We start from the raw sequence: 22,983 nt of genomic DNA, 5'->3' as shown, positions 1-22,983 counted from the left end.
CGATTTTACTGGAGTGGTCGCAGATAGTATGAGTGCAGAAGGATTTCTCTCTTTTAATGACACTAGTTTTGGTGTATGATCTTGGGTAGTTAACTCACACTGCCTATCCCAAGATCCTAGCCTAAACTAAAGTGTGTTTACTCTAAAAAGAGTTGCTGATTGATTTTATTAGGTAGATTTTAAATGTACTTCATTAGAGTCTTCGGTAGGGGTGTTGATGTATGAAATTATATGGGACTCTCACTCAAATCATGCAAAACAATTCTTGTAAATTTTCACTTTTGATGAATAATCTGCTTCTACAAAGGGAGAGTCATTCATATATCAATATTCATTCCATGCATCATATTCAGTACAACACTAGCATAACCAACAAAACTTCAATGCTCACTAACAACTATTGAAACCAAATAATGCATAACTTAACCAGCTAAGCAAAAAACAGTGAAAAAAAATTGTATTTTTCTTTTAATGAAAACAAAAAATTTAAGAAGTAAAGCTATTTTCTTTAAAAAACATTGTTCAGGACACAGATTAGTCAAACAAGTGCAACTGCAGATCCCTGGTTAGTTTGTAAGAAGATTTCCCAACCCATGAGTTCACAGGGGAAGTTGTTTATCAAGAAATGGTTGACTAACGCTCTGTACTAGAGGCTACAAAGAGTTAGTTTCATCACTAACGCTATGTTTGTGAGGGCACAGTGCTTTATAAAGCACTCTTTTCACTGGTAACTTGCATTAGTGTGGAAAAAAACTCAAAAGATAGGCTGTGGGGATCAGATCTAGGGCTGATCACTGAAAGAAGGATGTTGTATTGGTCTTGAGTGGTCAGAAAAGGAATGAAGAAGTGCAGGAATGCCTAGAAGAAAGAGAGATCTAGGAACTTTCTAGGAAAAACCAGGAACTAAGTATAGTCTCTAGCAGAGTCAACAATTCTACTATAGGGATTAATGCACAGGTGTTTGGTGATGTAGAAAACCCTCAAGGATCTTCCTGGGATCCTCCACAGGCAGTGAGATTAACTGCAGCTGCCACAAAGATACATGCATATCTATGTTTAAAAAACGAATGTCAAAGTGAGAAGGATTATTACCTCGAGTCTTAGTGTGGTGTTGCTGGAGAGCGAAATGCAGCTAGGTGAAGGACCCCTGAGTTGGCTCCAGATCAAAACCTGCACAAAGAAAAGACAAGTGTATTATCATAGCATAAAAGCTTGATAGGCAAATGCATGAACATATAAAAGATATCTAGTTGCATATAACTAAGCCACTCATGCTAGAAGATATTAGATCAACATATAAACAAGTTTATACTACCAACATCATGGAGTGGACAACACAACTGCAGTTCTATATTAATGTAGAAAGAGTGATTACAACCATTAGTTGCATCAACCTTCCCTTACCCCTCCAGCTTGTCTCTCTCTCCCTCCTTAACCTCTTCTGATGCCTTAGTGTAAGACTCTTCTTGATAGTCAAATAGGCAATCCTTTCAAATTTTTCAACCTCTTTCACAATGACCCAAGCCTTGCATATATAGAATCTAGGTTTAGGGTTGCCAAGTCCTCCATGAGTTCCATTAGGAAAAAGCAGTGATGTTTCTTGCTTTAGTGCTCTTTCCCGTTTGCATACTCCATCAGGAATTAGTAATTCCCCCAAACAGGTCGAGTTTAGATGTTTCCCTACTTTTATGAGCTAACATAGGAGAGAATATAGAGATATTTTCTCATTCAATTTGCTCCTTTGACCCATAGAACTTGATGTAGTTTCACTAACGTTGTTCCCAAGGTAGAAACTAGAGTTACCCTAGGCACTAATGCACCCTTAAGCTTGCTGAGAAGCTTTATAAAGTAGGTTGCTAATGTCTAGACAACATTAGCTTGAAAACTGGACCTATGAACTTGGTCAGTCCTTTAGTCATCATGGCTTTGTCCTCTGAGTTATGAGGAGGTCATTTTCCTGTATAACAGTGAGGGATGAAATTATTTATGAATTAATGCGAAGAATTATAATCTGCCGTCGAAAAACCTGCAAGCAAGTACAGATAAATATATGTAACTGAGAACTCTGTCAAATGATACATGAATCATGGCATGGATGCAACCATCCAAAGAATGATCATGTAAATGGATCCAGGTATGGGCACAACCATCCATCAACGAGATCAAATGTAAGGAAAAAATGAATGGCCCAACCCAGGAAATTCAACAATACAAAGGAGGATATCACAACTCCACACGAAGTAGAGAGTGTCATGTCCAAGAGTGAGCTACCGACACAATTGATTAGATTTCTTCAAGGGGATAGCATATGCTTGCACTGTAAGTTCATCCTTCGGACGAATCTGACCTAGTAAGTTTAACGAGCCCTAGGAAGGAGAAGCTCATGTTCATCATGGTGACAAATCCGATGTTGTTTGATATTTTAATGAGTTCAACAAAGGTGTAATTCGGTATCTTTTTCATGTTTAGAGAGTTTGAAAAATACACGAAAAAGAAAACTCCAGATGGTCGCTTTCCATACATTTGTGTCTCTCGAGCCCGAAAAGGTAGAAAATGATACTTGAGAGAATCACTTGACCATTTCAGTCAAGGAGTAATTTTTTCGTAAATAGTGCATCCTAGCCTAAAAAAGGGGTAAACACATACTAGGCACATGATGTTTCGCATCCATTAACGAGTTCAAGATGACAAGGGCTTGGCTATCTTTCTTCTTTTAAAGGGTCGTAAAAGAGCTTGAAAGAGAACCCCTCATTTTATTCTATTTTACGAGTCAAAAGGGAAAAATACTCGACAATCTTTTCATATTATTTTTATGAGTCAAGAAAAGAGCTAAAATGTGACTCAGCATCATCGTCAAACATCCATCATCTGTCACTATGCAAAAAGGTAAAGTTCATTATCCAATTCTTGAGGCAAAATAGGTCAAAATATTTAAAAAACCTAACATTTTCATGAAAATTGAATAAAAAGGAGGAAACGTAAATATTTGTTACCATTTACTCTTTTACCTTGTTGTGAAAGACTTTTTACTCACTTTTGCCCTAATTGTTCCAGAGCAAATTGTGAGAGATCCGGGAGGTCATTCGCCAAGCCGCTAGTTACAGGTAAGAGCCAAGGCCCTGAGCTTCATTTTTAAGCCTTTTATTCCTATTTTTAACCATTTTTAGGATTTTTGAGGGAAGGTTTATCAAAAGTTTTTCTCCCTTGGTCGGTGTGACTTCCGGACACGAAATTGCACCGGCCGAGGGTAATTAACGCATCCTATTGCGCCATCAGCGCAACTATTTTTAAAACAGGTGTGTCGGCACCATGAATAGGGAAAAACCCTATTTCCTCATAAAACCAGCATTGAAATTTGAAATTTATGGGCCAAAATGATTGTTGACTCAAATCTATGTCTTTTGTAGGAAAGAATCGCTGAAAATGGTAGACTGGAAAGAACGGGAGCATGAGGATGTGGACACCCAGGCATTGAATGATCCAAATTGCCTGGAAGCTTTGAGGGCCTGTGGGCTCCTCAAATTATTTCTCACACTAGGGATGCAGGCCCAACCCGAGTTGCTTTGTTACCTAATTAGTCTCTGGGACATAAATCGCGAAATATTCGTCATTGGCGACTAGGAGATGGAGTTAGAAACTTTAGACATATATTTCATCACAGGACTATCTCGAAGAGGGGAACCAGTCAACATATATGGGCCACGACCTATTGGGGCAAGCATATCCATGTTGCTCGCCGAACATTGCCTTGAAGCCCTCAAATCCAAGAGTGGCAAGATTGAGATTTCCACTATTCAGGATCTGACACTGAGAGTGCTACTATTGAATATCAACAGAGTGGCGGGGTCCCAGGCAGTGCATGAGACTAATAAGTCAAATTTCCTGTATGCCATCGACTACACTGCACTGACAATCTTCAACTGGGTGGAGGCCATGAAGATCAACATAAAATGCCAGCTGACCAAAGCTAAGGCAAGGAATCTGAAATAATTTTGCTTCAAATCCATACTAGTGACATTTTTCTTGGAAGGAGTGCCATTGTTCTAGTACCAGTTGACTAAAGTAGATCCTCCCATGCCACATGACCCGCAGATGGTCCATTGGAGTCATTTGATGCCCAGGATAACTGGGGGCTAGCACATGTCATACAAACCTACATTTTTTTCATCGCTACGATGATAGAAGATCGTCGTGGAGGACTGGCCATACAGTGGCACTGAATTTTGTGGAGATTTGGACATGCTGCTACTAGATGGAGAGGATTTTGACGATGAAGGTAAAAAATCAATTTTTTAAAATTTTGTGATTTTTAATTGTTTTTGGTATATATGTGTTTATAACATTTCGCTTTGTTAATGCAGATGTTGGACCAGAGCATCCTACACGGATGTCCCCAATAGCTAGGCGTGTCGCCTGCCCAATTTATGCTATCACTCCTTGTCAAGAGGGGAGTGACAATGAGGAGGAGATCGTGACGAACCTCAAGGGGTTGACTCATGGTATGCCAGAGTATGCTCGAGTGGGAGACATTCATCGCCAATACCAAAGACACATGGTGGGAGTATCGGATCGGATCCGCGGATTGCTCACTCATGTTGCATGAGCCATGTCATGCTACCACGATCACCATGCTGATTAGTTCCTAGGTCTAGCACTTACATTTTTTGAGGCCTGCGTGCCACGAATATATGAGGCTTGTAAGCCGTCGATGTTATTTTGGACACATATATTATTTTTTGGGGTTTTGATGTATAAAACATTATCACCATATATATATATATATATATATATATATATATATATATATATATATATATATATATATATATATATATATGTAGTATTTTCTTGCTTACTATGGTACAAATGGTTTGTTTTATCTTTTCACATGTTTCGTAAATGTTTATCCAACACATTATTAGCTAATGCATCTGTCAATGTATTCATGCGTCTAGGGATATGATGATATGTAATGTAATCAAAATTCCTTTCTAGTAGATGAATACAGAGATACATTCTCAATATTTAAGGGTTTCTAATGGAATATTGCTCGTTGAGTTGAAGGATGACAAGTTGTGAATCCAAGTTGGCAACCAACTCTCGAATGTCAAGAGAAATTGCTTCTAACAACAATTTGATGACCGCACTATATTCAAAAATGTTGTTAGTTGTGTGACCTAAATAGATACCTTGAAGGTCAATCAAATCATCGTTAGGGTTATAAATAGCCCATGCCACGGATGATATGTACTGGGTACTACGACAAGCACCATCAACAAAACTTATGTGAGGAGTCATAGACATCTGCAAAGAAAGGAAAACATAGTAAACATGAAAGCTGTTTGAAAACTAACACACTGCACAAAAATGAATGACACACTAATGTACACAAGTAACCATGCAAGATGACCTAAGCATAGTACTTCTTGAGAGAATCCATCGTCGGACTCGAGTAATCAATCAACATATATGAACATTGGATTTTTTTCATTGACATGACAAGTAAGCATTGACTCAGCCAAATAATAGAGTATAACTCATATAAGGCATTTCCCGCATGCCCCTTAGGCGAGGGAGGGTCACGAGTCAGGTGACAACCCATTGCAATAATTGGCAATTGATACAAACTTAGGGAGGGAAAAAAATGTTGTATCCATAAAGGGATAAAGGTGCCCTCAGTTGAAAGAACTTGACCATGTCAGGATAAACTGACACATCAATAGGCAGTGAAGAAGAAAACTACTCAAGACACATAGACATGACCATCGGGCTAGACAGGAATGAGGAACGATAATAAGTATCGGTCCATGGTGGTTCCTCCAGAGACATGACTTCCATGATACCTTCGTCAGCAAGGAAAGTCTTGGCTAAGGGATCAATTGATTCCAAAGCACCAAGCCACGGGGATTGAGAATACGTATCGAGAGAGGTATTCAATGTATAAAAATCAAAGGATGCAGAACTTGAAGCCGAAACAATTTCCATGTAATTGATTTCGGTAGGACTAAGTGGCATAACCTCACCCCAGGTATCAACAAGATCTGGTGAAGGTATGACCCAAGGATCAGATTTGACCTAGACCATGTTGATAGAGGAAAGATGAGGAGGTGGGAGCAGAAAAATTCCCATTAAGGTGGAATCTTTGAAAAGACCTACCCCCACACTCTCATAGGGAGCACCAATGTGCTTGACGTATGGAACATTTCCATCCAAGGAGGAAGAGGCAAAGAAGGACAGCTAGTCGATAGTGACAATCTTCCCTTGGTGGGGAAAATGAATCATGCATAATAGGCAGGAGGCTACAGCATGCATAGCATGGGTCTAGCTCCGACCAAGTAGAATATTCTAATTGAGATTGGCATCAACAATCTCTACCTTGACTTGGACTATCTTGCCCTCCGGAGTAATGGCAAGATTAGGTAAGACACCGAAGGGTCGCGAATCGTGCCCATCGAAAGCTTCCAAAGTGTTCAGGGATTGGTTCAAAGCAGGAAAACTAAAGGCCTTCCGACATGCGATTGACATGATGCAGGTGGAAGCACCTTCATCGATGATAGTTCTGTGGATGGTCTTCTCATTGATAATTACTTGAATGAGAAAGGAAATCTGATGAGCAAGATGCAGAACATGGTTCTCTAGATCAAAACATATCAAATTGGAATCAGTGGGATCAATACCCCCGATAGTTGACAAAAAAGATTTTTGTTGCGATGGGCAGCTTTGGAGTACCTCGAGAGATGACATAGCTAACGACGTTTGAGCCAAATATTCAACAATATTATAGTGTTGAGCAGCTCGAGTGTTGGGATTGTACGAGGATTTCCGTAGCACACCTCGAGAGGGTGGTTGTATAGCAGAATCAGTGTTAGGGCGCTTGATATGAAGAGGGCTAGAACTCAAGGCAAATGAATAAGGGGTGGGTTCTTTATCTTTCCTAGCTGTCGAAGCAGGAGTTTGGTAATCTTTCGATCTAGTAGCCAGATTAATAAGCGTACTCATCATGAACACTTGAGATCCCCAAGAAGCAGATGATTGAGTTTGGTCTACCATTTGGGTATATTGAGATGGAAATGGCTCTTTAAGGATGGCTAGGGTCCTGTTACACTAAAAAATGTCACCATGACTATTTACAGTTAGTAAGGCTCAATCAACAGTCATGCTACCCTCTTAGGCAAGTCTTATGCCTCTGCTATCCATCTCAAACTCAAAGAAGAGAGAAAGTCTTGTAAAAAATGTGTTTATCTCTGGGGACGCAGGTTCTCTCAAGCCTTACCTGCGGGGACGCTCACAATGTTCACAAAGGCTGCGTCCTTGGACGCTCTGTATGTTAAGGGACAGGTGCGTCCTTCTGTAAAAGGAAAAATGTGCAAGTTTCATCTTAAAAAAGTTACTTGTGGTTACTTCTAGAACTTTCTAGAGGTCAGTTTGATGAAATGGATGCGCCTCCAGTTGGTTCATGTATCCCTATTAAGGAGGAACTTATCCCATCAATAAGGGAGCTATCCCACCCAAAGAGGGGGATTATCCCATTGATGGTGGACCTGAATAACCTCTTTACAGCACTATAAATAAAGGCATTGAGCCAGAGGGAGGAGAGGTTGAAGCTATACATTTTCTTTGGGTAAATGCTGCAGGAATTAGGACTCCCATTTAGAACCTTGTGAGGAGAGATTGTCTTTGCTTGATTCTACTTGGAAGTGGGTGAGCTTTGTCAAAGTAGAGGAAAACCCTTGATGGACCCTGGGAGGAACTTGCACAACACCAAGGCCAGGTTGTAAGAGTTTCTTTGTTTCGTTATTAATACAAACTGGTTCATTTTTCTCAATAGCTTGTGTTAATGAGTTATTTCATGTGTTTCTTGGTCTGCATGTTGAATATATGTTTTATTATATGAGATGCAAGTGCTTGGTAATTGTTTGATTGTTTGTGGTTGCAGGAATTGATGTGAAGGAGGAGCTCATCCAGATCGGCAAGGACGGACTACAACAACAGCGTTTTGGAATAAGGTAAGCCTAAACATTTGTAGTTTTCATGTTTTAAAAGGTGTATTTAGAGAAAGATCGCTCCATTTTGTCTTGTTTGTCGCTAGAGAGTTTAGACTCCTAGGGAGGTCAGTTGTGTCCGCACAAACGACTTTTTCCGCCACGACAGGTCCCTTTGAGAAAACGACTAAATTTGGATCACTAGGGACAATGCTTGGTGTAGTGATCCTCCTCGCAAATGAGGCAGAGATACTTAGGTTTCTGTTGTGAAGATTCAACAGTATATGATTTGCTAGGACCTTGTTTTGGGGCATCAGATTTACCCTTGCCTTTGCCTTTCTTCTTACCTTTCTAGGATTTGTTCGCTGTAGTAGACTATACAGTGCGGACCTTTAAGATTTTACCAGGGCCATGTGGATTCTGGCAAGAACTATTGGGAACAACATTCGAGACTGACTTTTGTTTGGAAGAAGATTCAGTAGGGGTTTCAGATACTGAACCAATAATTCCATCGACAAGAGGTGCAGCCTATGACTTTGATGTCATGGGATCGGACGATGGCCATAGAGCATTGGGTAATAACTCATACAGAGTGCCAGATTGAGAGTAAACTAGATCTAAATATTGTTCACGAGAAATGGCTTGTTCTTTAGTAATGCATCCACCCATACCTATATCGCGAGCAATTGCGGCCATGAATGATTTAGTGAACCATTCGGTGAGCAAGTGATCAACAATCTGGAATTTGATCAAGTGATGTCTATGTCTCCATTCATGGATGTGATCGAAGATGTGTGTCGTAGTATCTTGCTTAAGCAATATAAGCGAATAGGTGCCAGTTTCATAACAAACAGTCAGTTGGAAATGCGTGAGGAAATCCATGGCTAAAGAATTAATGTTATGGTAAGTACTTCGAGGAAGCTCGATGTAGCACTTGGCTGTAGCACTGGTGAGGGTCCGTTGAAAAAGATAGAGATGAATGGAATCTTCAACGTAAGAGTTCGAAGAGCACCAGAGGTGATATGTCATCACGTGGGCTTCAGGATCTTTTGCTTTCCCATCAAACTTTGGACAATTTCTTGGTATATTGGATGGCACTGGAGGCCAATATGGTGCATGAAGAATTGGATCATTCGTAAGGCGAGACACATATGGCAACTCTAGTGTGGCCAAGAATGGAAATTGACTATTAAAAGGCATTAGAGGTTGGTAAGGGGGTCCAAGCGGAGGAGCCCATCCTTGCTTGTAAGGATTTTGGCCCCACAGTGGAGGATTTTGGTCATGTGGCATTTAATGCTACCCCCATTGCAGGTTACCTTGGCCATAGAGAGGATTTTGACCTTGAATACCTTGGAACTGTCTAGTCATAGGTTGATGATAAGCAACATACGGGTTAAAAGGCTCTTGAACCTATTAACCTTGGACATATGGATATTGTACCTATTGTCCCTAAACATATGGGTGGTGAACCTGTTGTCCCTGAACAAGAGGATTTTGGATCTGGTGTCCTTGGGCATAAGGATTATACACTTGTTGCCCTTGGACATAGGGATTTTGTACCTATTGCCCTTGACCAAAAGGATTATGTACGTGTTGACCCAGGACATTAGGGTTTTGTACCTATTTCCCTTGGCCAGAAGGATTCTGGACCTGTTGACCTAGGACATTAGGATTTTGGCCCTGTTGCTACAAGACTTGACCCTGGCCTTGTGCTAGCAAGGGTTGACCCTACTGATATGTATACAAGGGTTACTGCTGCCCAAGTTGGTTTTGCTGCTACAACGGTTGGCCTTGCAGCTGCAAAATTTGTCCTTGGGGCTACAGAGGTTGGCTTTGCAAGGACATGGGTTGGGAGGTTTGTGGAGCATAGTGCATCTGCTGCTGCATAATTTGCTGCAACTATTGCAAGGGTTTCCCTTGTGGTTGTTGCAATTGACCTTGCTGTGGGATCATTTTCCCTTGTTGTTGCACAGATAGCCCTTGCTGCAACAAATTTTTCCCTTGCGGTAACAAAGTTTGCCCTTGTTGTTGTAGAGGTTGTCCTTGCTGTTGCAAGGGTACTTGAACAGTGCCCAGAAAATTTCCGAATTGAATTTGGCCATAGCCACCCTGGAAAGTGGATGAGCCAGGCTGAACGTACTGCCCAGACTGAAGGGTGTAAGGTTGATTAACCATTCCTTGAGAACCATATGGAACGTAAGGATTTTGGTATTGGACTTGAGCCTCATAGGGCTACTGATATTGGAAATTGCTTGACCCAAACAGACCAATGAGATTTTGAACCTATTGGTACTAGACATTGCTTGATCTAGTAGGATCAACAGGGTTGTGAATAACACCAGAAAAAGGCTGGTTCATACCAAGCATGTGAGCTTGTGAGCCACTCACATTGGTGGCGCCTGACACCATGGAAACATTCAGGTTTTGCCCCCTAGGTGGTGGTACAACATGGCCACTGACCAGAGGGATGGAGGAACTGATAGAGACATTCCTCGAGACCGCCGGTTGAACCAGATGGGTGACTGGGACTGACGATACAAGAGGGTTTGGAACAATGGGTTGCACTGGGACTGAGGTAATAGCCTGTTGGGAGGTTGAGTTCACAATAAATGGACCTATAGTAGGCATGGTGCCAGATGCCCAAACAGGGTTATGGTAAAGTGATGATGCACTAGGTGTACTTGAAACCAACTGTGCCAAAGATACATAATTAAGCAGCACACTGGTGGGAATGCCCCCTATATAGGGGAAAATTTCTGGAGGAAAAGGATGTTTTTCCTCCTCGATAGTGTGTGGAGTAGAAACTTCTAACTCCTCTGAGAGGTGACTATAGCATCGCCTTCAGGTTCCATATATGGGAACAAACGATGACGAATGACTGAAGAAGTACGAGAGGATAATTCCAAAGGAACACTCAGTTGATCGTATGGAATGTACGGATGCTGCGGTGATATCACAACAGGGTCAAACAAAGTATAAGAAGGATAGATAACTAGTCCAAGCTGATTGTTAGTGGTTGGTGAACTCTCAAGAGTTTGAACAGGATTGAACAGAGATTTCGGGCCAAGATTAGTAGATGACCCAGTATCTACAGTAGGCAGAGGATGAAATGACAAAGGTTGAATGCTCAAAACAATTCCAAGTTCAATACCTTGGTCCTCGAGTGACACTGGTAACTCAGGAAACAGATCCCTAGGTAATCTTTCAAATGGAGGAGAGGAAGAGAAACTAGGTGAACTAGATGGTTTAGCCACAATGGCCTTGCCTTAGTTAACAAAAAAGAGAGAGATAAACTTCAAGGCTTTAAAATGTTCTTGAAGGGAAACCCACAATTTTGTCTAGAAAACTCTAACAGGATGTTATCAGATCGTGGGCAATCAATTATTAAGACTCATAAATAGACTGTTGCTCTTTCATTTTTTAAGGGTCGAGGAAGAAACAAATATGACTCTATCGCTTTCGATTGGAAACGAGCTCGAATTATCTTTTAAGTTTAATGAGTCAAAAAGATCAAATGACTGCTCAGGATGATCTAGTTAAAAAGGATTACCAGGCAACTGTGAACTACAGAATACCTCCCAGCGAATCAAGAAGTATGGGCAGGCAATCTCCTTGAATGTTTTGTTCGGTGTATCACGTTCGCAAGGTAGCCGACTTGAATTCCTATGGATAAAGGATTTCAGCCTATAGGGGTCTCTCGTTATATACTTGATGGTACGGGGAGCACAAATCCATACTAGTGTTGTCTAATGCCAAAGGCAATGACAGCTTCTAGGTTTAAAGATGTTAGAACATGTCTCTAGCCTAGAACTTCTAGATATGATCATTAGATTTCAAATGTGCCTTAGGTTAATTGAGTTCATTTTAAAGTTTATCTTGAGTTATGTCTCAGTTTGCAGGCATTAGCGATGTGACTCGAAAAACCTTAAATGCAACTAAATGAGACAAGACACTTTCAATTCGATGAATTGTCTACACTAGAGGGTAGGAAACACATAATAAAATGCAAACAACCAAGCAAATTAAAGCAAAATGATCTTTCACTACTTCACTTTTTGAGAAAATAAACTATTGAAAAATGCATTCCAATTCCTAATTTCCTAACAAGTTCATTTCTAACAGTTCTTTCAAAAGCAAAAGAGTAATTTTCCTTTTCAAATGCCAATGCAATCCTAGTCTTTAATGATGCTTACTATCATAGCATACTAATGCAACAAACTAGAATTTCATACTTTTTCATGAAACAAAGAAATGAAGTTTTTGCATACAACACTTCAATGAAATTTTTTTCGAGACAATCAACTCCTAAAGCAAATGAAAACATGAAAAGAGAGTCTCGTTCAAACTAATAAAGCACCGAATTTACCAAAAAAAAACACAAGCAATGTGATCCATGCCAGAAAAGAAACGTTTAGACCAGCAAACAAAAACCTTTCAAACTTGTGTAAAGGAGATCAAAGCCGTAAAAGGACCGCAAACAAAAAGTAAGGAGTACGTACACCAACAACTCAACTCACTAAGTTCTCAATCAGTTGAATGGATGAAAATCTAGATGCCCTAGTGTCACTAACCATCGAATGACCTAAGAAATCAAGTAGAAAGATGCCAAACCAACAAGCAAACAAAACCAAATGAAAAGCAGCTTTCTAGTCATGGAGAAAATAGTCTAAAAGGCTTACTGGGATCGAAATCATGAGATAAAAACACACTGGCCAAGATTGGGGACAAACCCTAATCTTCACTTGCAGGCATCAGTGCGACTACTTAACTGACAACAAGCACCAGAGGGAGGTTGACACGACTATTTTTCAGCATATCGCACTGATCGGCGCGACTGTAAGTGGATCAAGCATGGTAAGCGAGGGAGCCAAGATTTTTTATTTTTTTTTAAAGATGGGACTAGATCTACTACTGTGAATTTCAAACTCAGACCTGTAAGCAGAGGAAAAGAAAGAGAACCAAAGGGAAAAAATGGAACTAGAAAAGTTCACACGAAATCATGAAATCTCAAACAAGACAAATAGAAGGATTGGTTCCCCAGTATGGTCGCCAATCTGTGGCGAAGTAAAATTATGAGTGCGGACACAAATAATTCCTCTATCCTGATAATGGGTCTAGCCACAACTGATACATTCTATGGAATATTTCTTTAGTTTAGAACCAATTAAGAGGGCCTACCTCTTAGTACGCTTATCCCGTTTGATGATGTCCTTGTTTGCTCGCTCCAGCTAACTCTCATTTCCTTCTTCAAACACCTAAAACAAGTAAACAACAAAAAACAACAACCTTGATAATAGATAAATTTTTAACAAGTCAAGAAACATTAAGCCATGAACATGTAACATGACACATCATGTAGGAAATCAATTGATAGTTGCTTATTGTCTTGACATTGCCATTCTCCTTTGACAAAACTAGGTTCCCACACACTTCTGTTAGCATTCCATGATAGCCTCAACAATAATAGTTTTAAGGCTCTTCCCTTTAGGCTTCACACTAAACCAAATTCACACTTCTCCCTCACACAACTAGAGAGCTACAACTATGAATAGCTTGATGTTTACTCCAAACTTAATTAGCACTAGCACACCAACATTAACACTAGCTTGTGCTTGGGAAAAAGGGAGGTTTATATAGCATGAATGGATGGGAGATGGATCCTCTTCTCATGGGAGAAGGTCTTATCTCTTGAGGTAGTTCCATCATTATAGGGGAAAGGAGCCCAAACTGACATCCTCGACCCCATCTGGCCAAACCATTTACCAGACTTCCATTACGAAGCTTCTAGAGTTGGAAGCTTCAGCTCTTTATTTAAAAAACTTTCCATAAGAGGATCGACATGACTAGAACAAAGCTTAGTCACTCCAGTCGGTACTAGGGAAAGTGTTACCCCCTGCATATCGGCACAAGGAGGAGAAGGGACATTAGCACCGGTCTTGTAAACTGGGAAAATTAGAAGACTTTGGGAAAATAGTGCAAAAGGGAATTGTTCTACTCATGAAGAGGGACACAATGGGAGTTTCTTCATGAAGGGAAAGCATGTAGGGTTCACTATAGAGGTCCTCTAGGATCAAGGAACAAGGAGTACAGGGACAGTGAAAAAATGTTGTGTAACATGGGGTCCCTCAAAGGTGAGGTTGATGATTCTTGGCTACGGTTGGGGGCTTGTTGCTTTTTGTTTTACGGATTTTGGGAATGATTGGCTTAGATTGCAAATGAGGTCCTACAGGTGGTATGGAAAAGACAAGGGGGATGGTGACCAGAGGGTTCTGCTACATAAAACCTTGTGATTCAACTGAGTTACGAACCAAACCTAATGGAATGATAATGCTCTTGATGGTTTCCTTGAGAGAGATCATTTGCTTCTTCATTTGAGTGAGGACTGACTGCAACTCGTGTTCGATGATGTGCTTCCTGGTGTCTACAATTGTTTCTCCTAGTAATGGTGTTGGTAGCATCTCGTCAAAGAAGCACAGGTACTTCCTTTCCATAATTTCCCCTTTGACCCCCAGCCATGACCCGACCTCTACATGAAAATCTTCAGATGATACCACGAATTTTTGGGCCTGCATATGAAAGGTGTATGGGTGAACGTAATTCAACATGATGAAGGTATTCCCATGAGTAGCCCTAAACCAAATTGCTACTAAATATTCATCTAGCAGTGACCTAGGGATTCTTTCGGTGGCTCTGATCACCTCTAGAAATTTGACATACCAACCTCCAAATGAAGCCACATTTATTTCCTTATTACTCGAGTCTCTCGAAGTCCTCCATGGTACATACCAGAGAACTAAGGGTTGGTCCTCTGAAATTGGTGCTAACTCTGGCCCTCTAGTGGGCACCACTTCCACATCAGTAGAGCCACTATCAGATAGCCATAGATGAATTTTTTGGTCCTGTTGGGCATGGAATCCCCCTAAGGCATGTTTTGGGGCTCAATGCCCAATTTTTAACTGAATCTTGTTGTAAATCTTTGCGAATTGTGGGCATGGGGTGCGAAAGTATGATAGAGTCATAGGGTTGTCCACCCTAGTTTTGTAATGTAATGTCGGCTGGATAGACCTACCCATGGTCAGTGGACCATGGGATTGTATAAATAGAGCAAGGCTCTAAGTAGAGATGAGAATAGAGGAGGAGCATGAGAAGTCTATGTGATTGAGTTGAAGTGTGAAGTGTCTTTGGGTCCTAGAGTAGGAGAAGGCATTGCAGCTGAGTGCATAGAGGCCTAGTAGTCCGCAGCTGAGTGCGTGGACCCCTGCAACTGAGTGCGCAGACCCCTGCAACTGAGTGCACAGACCCCTGCAACTGAGTGCGCGGGGTGGAGTCAAGTCTGTAACCGAGGAAGGAATTAATAAAGAGAAATTTTATCATAATTCTATGTATCTGTTCTTGGGTTAATACATGTTTGATATAATTTTCAAATATACTGTTTATTTATTGCGCACACCTGTATGAATGTTTATGTTGTTAAGTATAACTTAAAGCATGCAAGTAGTCTAAGATAATCAACTAACATTGGAATACGAGTAAAGTCTTGGGTAATAACGTAGAAGCACATTGTTCAGCCCCTGAGTATGGTTGCACGTAGGCAGTATATTGGGCCGCAAGGTATGGGAAAGTGCACGAAGAAACCTGCGCGCCGGGTCAAACCGCAGACCACTTGAACTCATTAGACATCTCCAGGGTGCGGAAACTTGGTTCTAGCACCCTCCCATACTACTTTGGGTGAGACCTTAGTCCGCGCTCTGTGGACTGTTGTTGAAAGGGCCAGTAGTACCAGGATTTTTTTGGCTAAATCAACTTTGAACCTTGGTTAGGCCCCACTAAGCCAACAAATGGTTGTGTTGCTGGGACCAGGATCTGCATAGAGATGTCTGATGTCATATCACTGGAATCCGACAAAGAAAGGAATTGAGGAGTAGTTGGACAGGAATATTCGTGAGTTCGCGGTGTTGGAAAACATAAATCTGTGATTATCAAAGGAAGAGTGGTTAGATTTCTACTTATAGATGGAAATCCATGAAATTTTCTTTGCATCCTTCCCTTTTGAGTTGTACAAGTGGATCGTGAAGCTAGCAGACAGTCAAGGGAGGTGTAGGCTCGACAAACCTATTGTGTGGACTCCGAAGTTGGTGCACAGACAGGAAGCATCGGAAGATAAGATCACACACACTGTGGATCATTAGCTCGATCGAATTATAGGGGGATTTATCATCGAATTCATGGTAGATACTTCAGTCAGCGATAGCAAGGCAGAACGACGCTTCCTTAAAGCACTGCAAGGTAAGTACATTAAATATTTAAACACTTGGATTAAAATGCTACTGTGTGAAAAGCGGGTTATGCAAATTAATTGATGTTTGGGTCTACACGAAGTGGAAGGATCTTTAGAAATGAAGGTAGCATAGTGCTAGAAACTAGCCCCTTGATTTCACCTCTGCAAGAAAGAGAGGAAGAGCTCGCAAAGGTTTCACCAAGAAGCGTGATCAATTTGGTAATGAAACAAATTCCGTGCATACCACTCCTACCTACACCACCACTAGTTTCACCATCTTCACCCCCTTCTTCATCCACACCACCTCCGCCACCACCACAATTCAATATGGCAAGCGCGATAAAGTTACCGGTGTTCAAAGGAGTAGGGAATGAAGATCTGAACCAGTTTTGGTTCATGGTAAGGGCTGTATGGGAAGTGTAGGGAGTCACGGATGACAACATAAAGAAAGAAACACCGGTTAGTGCTTTACAAGATCGCGCCCTGCAATGGTACATCAATCATTCCAATGACAATCTGAACATAGGGATTGCGGTTATCCAAGATGTGCTAAACAAGGAATTTAGCAGACCAGAGTTAGAGACACAGTCGATCATTGGATTTAAGGAAATCGCAATGCTTCCAGGCGAGACCCCCTGGGAACTGGATTAGAGACTGAAGGGTACGATTCGTGAAGCCAACATGACCTTGACGAATGGGCAACACCATGCATGGTTTGTAGCGTCACTAATGCCGCATCTAAGGAACGTGCTATCACAATAAAAGCTATCAACTCATGCCAAGGCCTTGGAGATTGCAATGAGACTGCACGAGACACCGATACAAGATCCTAAACTGGGATTTCAATAGATCCATGCGCAGTTGAAAAACTTGTGTCTTGAGATACAGAGTTTGAAACAAGATAGGACAGCTCACCCAGAAGCGCACGAGGAGGTATGGTGCATAAAGTGCAAGGGCCAGGGACATGACAAGGACCATTGTCCAGTCTTCGTGAACTACCTGGAGGGAGGAGGACCAATGCCATTGAGACCAGAGGCATAAACAGGACCAAGCATGGTGCTTACATTATGGTGCACGATTTCTCAGATAGGAGGGAAGCATGCTACATATAACTGCCATCTATTACAGAAGTATACGCAAAGTTACCAGAAGTTGTTTTGCAATTTATGCAAATCAGTAGGCCATGATGAGCGCACCTATAGAAGTTATGAACTGATGATGGATCGGACTCCTACCTATAGAGTTCAAACCGAAACACAGGCCGTTGATCAAAATGCAGGGATGGTGCGCACTGGATTTCAAGGGTGCAGACGAGGTCGAGGTGGAATGGGACTAGGAAGAGGTTGCAAACAACTGATATGTTACATTTACAGAGGACCGGGCCATTATGCCCGCAATTGTACAAATCTTACGAGACCATCATGCTTATATTGTACCTAGTTTGATCATGAGATAGAGGACTATCCCATGTTGTGGCGAGGTTACATGATAGAGGAACACTCCAACCTCCCTCGACTCAGAACCTGCAAATGCTGAGGTCTGAGCTGCGCGAGGAAGACCTGAATATAAATATCATGCTCCAAAGTAGTATCACGATAGGAGATGACAAAGGCAAGTAGCTCAAAGAGAGTGCCTGGGTTCGCAAGGCTCCAACAAAGGAACTAAAATTTGATTTGGAGCGCACTAAGGAGACATTCATGGAAGCTAAGAAGAGCTTCGCGGAGGCCTCCACTTCAGGTAGTAAAGACAAAATGGAATCAGAAATAGACCCATCAATGATCACTACCTTTTTGGAGACACGCATGAAGTTGTTGTGTGACAGCAAGGCTGTGAAGGGTCTGCAAGAACTCATAACTAGATGTGCTAGGACCGCGCCAAGAGAACCGCGCATAGTCCAGAAGCTCGGGAAGCACACAATGCAAATAGGAAGAGATGAGATTGACTGCACAGACCGGGGAATATGAAATGGATTAAGTGATTTTGGATCGAGGATTAGATGCAGATGTCCTGCCAAAGCAGACATGGGAGCACATGGGCAGGCCTGCGTTGCAATGGTCTCCTATTCAATTGCGAATGGCGAATAACCAAAAGATCCTACCTATGGGAAGATTAAAGGGAATAACGGTAGATATCAAAGGTATGAGCGTGCCTGCAGATTTCGAAGTGATAAAGATTTTTAATGGCAACAATCCCTGTCCCACGCTATTGGGAATAGGTTGGGCCACTGACATGAATAGAGTGATAAATCTAAAGAAGCGCAACATGATTTTTGAGAAAAAGTCACTATGCGTAGTGGTACCTTTAGACCCTACAGAAGCATCGTGCTACATAGAGTCAGTGCACGACTACAATAGCGATGATGATCTAGAATGTATTTACAAGATAATTGCGTAGGAGCAAGACTGGGTGAATCCGACAGCGGATGGCAGACTCTCATGGGAGCGTGAAAGCTCCTGTAGCTCAGATTTGAATGAGGAAATAGAATGATGGTAGAAACAGTTACACGAGGTAACCACGCTCAACAATAACATGATGACAAGGTTGCTGTGTTGTGTGGCAAAAAAGGTAAGAGACCTTCCTATGTATGACGGGTTGAGCGAGGTGGATGATTTCCTGAACAAATTTCAAAGAGAAGTGTCGGAGCATCAACGATTCGATGCTCTGAAATGGGTATTGCATGCTACACCTACAAGGTGGTGGGGTACGCACCAGTAGAATTTTGAGGACTGGCACGAATGCAAAAGAATGATGTGAATACGGTTTGGAAATCCTCAGATGTAGATGAAAGCCGGATATGATGAATGAAACAGCCCGCGCACCCACCTGTCCAAATGGGTACAGGCATATGGTGTGCAACTTGCACGAAGGCACACCATCCGCATGGAAGGAAACATGATCGGCAAGCAGGAATGGGCAAGGTAATGGTGCCACAAATGACCAGGAAGTATGGTAAGACCAAGCACAAACAAGCATATCCACATACAAGCTTTTGAAAAAGCATGCAGAGCACTGAACACGGTCCACCATGTGAAGTGAACTAACTGGGACTTGCGCGTACCAGTGGTTCTATGGGCTTATAGAACCATGCACAAAACCCTGACCCCGTGGGTAGTTCTGAAGCTGAAGTATGAAGCGAATGTTGTAATCCCTATGGATCATGCAAAGCCTAGTCCGCACATAGTAGCACTAGTAGATACGATGGTTCGCGAAGCCTAGAAAGAAGGGATTACACAACCGCAAGAAGCAACACACATGGGACTTGAGGAAGAAATCCAATAGGGAAACCTTAGACTCCACAAAAACTGAAGAGGAAAGGGTACAGTTAAGGAAGAAAAGTGCTTTGATGGACGCGAAAGTCAAGAAGATGGAGGACAAAATAAAGAAATATTTTTTCGGCAAAAATACCAGAGTGGTAAGGCAGGAGGTGTGCGATCACGCTGACAAGGTTAAGGTTTATTGCCATGAATTTATCAGTCTAATGCCTTGGCTTGGACCGCATATTGCTAAACATAGTGACCAAGGTAGCATGTTGCAAATGGTGAAGTGCGCGAGGCCGACCGTAACAATAAAAGGTGGGGATTCTCCAAGAACCATGACGGAGGACAGGATGGAACTTTATACAGGTGGTGCAGCCACCTGACTAGCCGAGGGAAGGACAATCTTAGCACTCTAGGCTGTTGGAAGGGGGTGCGATACTATAAACTATTATGCCCGGGAGCTGCGCGATATTAGAGATGCGTGTAGAAGCAAAGAATCATAAGGTCCGTGACTACGCATGGGGGGCTACGCTACCACACGAGTTGGCCAGAAAGTGATCGTTGAAGTCACTATTCACGATGGTATGCTCGACTTGAGGCTAAATGTTGCGGGCGACAGACATTTAAGATGCAATTTATGGGAGATATTTGGGAAAATCTGTCGCCAAGAAAGCATTAATGAACCAAAATTGGGAGGAATGGTCGAATTCGAATTCAAAAAGCGCTATAAAATACAAAGGGTTTCCCAGCAAACAACACTTAGTCATTTGCGAATTAAGTGATTGAGCAGAGCTCTAAGTGTTTTGAGCTGAGTGTTGATTGAGCCCCTGAGTTCGTGAGTGAGTTGTGAATTTCATTAGATTAAATTATTAGGTTCATATGTTTGAAATGTTAATAAATGAAATTTCATAAGAAAGTATTAATGTTTCCGTCAATGAATCTGATTTGTTATTTAATGTTTGATTTCATTAGTTTAAGATTCTGATTTATATGCTTGAGATATAAATGAATAGTCTCTTGTAAGAGAGCTTTAATATTTCATGCAATCAATTAGAATTATGTTTAAGAGCTTTAATTTCATTAGTTTAAATAGGTGATTAGAAATATTAATGAACAGTCTCCCATAAGGGAGCTTTAATATTTCTTCACCTAGCTTAGTTTAGTTTGTCTCTAAGTCCATATATATTGGATGATCCTCGAAGTTTACTTACCCGGATTGATAGTAAATTAAACTCTAATTTTCATTCTCATTTTAGACCCAACAACAGGTTTTCGGTTAGCACGATGAAAAATCTCGCTGTGAATCTAGTTGTCCTTCCATGTGAGACATTATATCTATTGCAGGATGGGATAACGACAGAGCTGCGTGCTAGGGAGAGACGCGTGCTCCAAGTCCTTAGTGAGCGAAAGATAAATATGGAACAACTCAACTTGCAGCACGACGAATCGACGTGACAACATCAACAGCTGCTGCAGGTGATAGATGATGCTTGCCGAAGCATCCTGGAGCTGGCCATCCCAACAGATATACCAGTGGAGGTGTGGATCCACAGGTTAGCAGCTGGAGTCCGCGAGGCCAGGGAGGAAATGACGAAGGTTCAGCTAGAGCTGAATCTTCAAATTGTCAAGCTGCCATTAAAGGCGTAGCCATCCATTCCCCTGGAAGTCAGAGAACAGCGCGCTAGCACTATCACAATGAGATTGGAGGAAATCGGAGGTGCAGTTTGAGACTGCACCAGCATGTTGGAAGAATCACTTGGGGTCCTACAACTCTGCAAGAGGATCCAAACATCCAGCGCTTAGAGACAGAGGCGCGTGAACTATAACAATAGTATGATAGTGTTCGAGGAATTGCACAGATAGTAGTTCTCACCTAGAGGCTTACAAGAATGCAGCAGGCTAAAGCACTGAAGGAGAAGGTGGATTAGGCATGACATAAGGAAGTAGTCCTAAAAGTGCACATCCAGCCTTGGATCGACGAGGCCTTCACCATCACGGAAAATATTGAAGGCAAGCTCACACACATGCAGGGGATGCACACATTGATGCAGAGAAGCACTCCTAACACAGAGGTCTCAGAACAGCGTATGCAACAGATCCAGCAAGTAGCAGCTCATTGTGCTGCTGACCTCTGCACAGTTCGAGAACAATTGGAGGGACTCTGCACACAGATCGCCGTGCCGACAGAGTGACTCGAGGGTGATTCATGATGTTTGTGTTGGGGGCCTGTTGGGAATGGAATCCCCCCAAGGCATGTTTTGGGGATCAAAGCCAAATTTTTGACCAAATATTGTTGTAAAGCTCCACGAATTGTGGGCACGGGGTGTGAAAGTATGATAGAGTCACAGGGTTGTCTGCCCTAGTTTTGTAATGTAATTTCGATTGGATATACCTACCCATGGTTTGTGGACCATGGGATTGTATAAATAGAGTGTGGCTCTACGTAGAGATGAGAATAGAGGAGGAGCATGAGAAGTCTAAGTGATTGAGTCGAAGTGTGAAGTGTGTCTTTGGGTCACAGAGTAGGAGAAGGCTCTACAACTGAGTGCGTAGAGGCCTAGTAGTTCGCAGCTGAGTGAGTGGACCCCTACAGCTGAATGCACAGGGCGGAGTCGAGTCTGTAACTGAGGAAGGAATCAATAAAGGGAAGTTTTATCATAATGCTATGTATCTGTTCTTGGGTTAATACATGTTTGATATAATTTGTAAATATATTGTTTATTTACTGCGCGCACCTGTATGGATGGTTTATGTTGTTAAGTATAACTTAAACCATGCAACTAGTCTAAGATAATCAAATAACATTGGAATACCAGTAAACTTGGTTCTAGCACCCTCCCATACTACTTTGGGTGAGACCTCAGTCCACGCTCCGTGGACTGTTGCCGAAAGGGCCAATAGTACTGGGATTTGTTTGGCTAAATCAACTCTGAACCTGGTTTAGGCCCCACTAAGCCAACAGGTCCACTTGTAAACATCTTCATAGGCTTCAAACAACTCATTATGTAGAAAAGTGCACTAGTTCAGTTGAACACCCTCTGTACAATGTTCCGCGATTGATATCATGTCCAACGTGCACTTGTTCATTGAGAAATGGTGCATAAACTTCCTTGCATTGATGTAGACATTGAACTTAATTTTCTCCTTCTTGATGAGGTCGATGGGCGCTTCCTTCTCCCCCCTCTTGGTGTTATACTTGGAATAGTAGTCAGTGTCTCCCTCTTTCTTTTCTCTTTTCAAATTTGTAAAGAATGTTGTGGAAATTGCATCCCCCGTTGCTGATAAATTTGTGAGTCTCTAAATATCAACCACATGAATCAGATACTCCTTGTCTAGCCAGAGCAACCCACCGTGCATCCTACTGATCAATAATTTAGTGCATTTCATGGTTTCCAGATTCATGCCAATAACAGGAAAACTCCTAAAGTGTAACAGTGTAGACCATTGAATTCCCCTATAATGGTTC

This window comes from Pinus tabuliformis, chromosome 2_2, assembly GCF_031772625.1.
Source record: "Pinus tabuliformis cultivar Carrire ecotype Pingquan chromosome 2_2, CPIR1, whole genome shotgun sequence".
In the NCBI taxonomy this organism is placed as follows: domain Eukaryota; kingdom Viridiplantae; phylum Streptophyta; class Pinopsida; order Pinales; family Pinaceae; genus Pinus; species Pinus tabuliformis.
The sequence above is the reverse complement of the archived record's forward strand: the minus strand, read 5'-3'. Positions refer to the sequence as shown.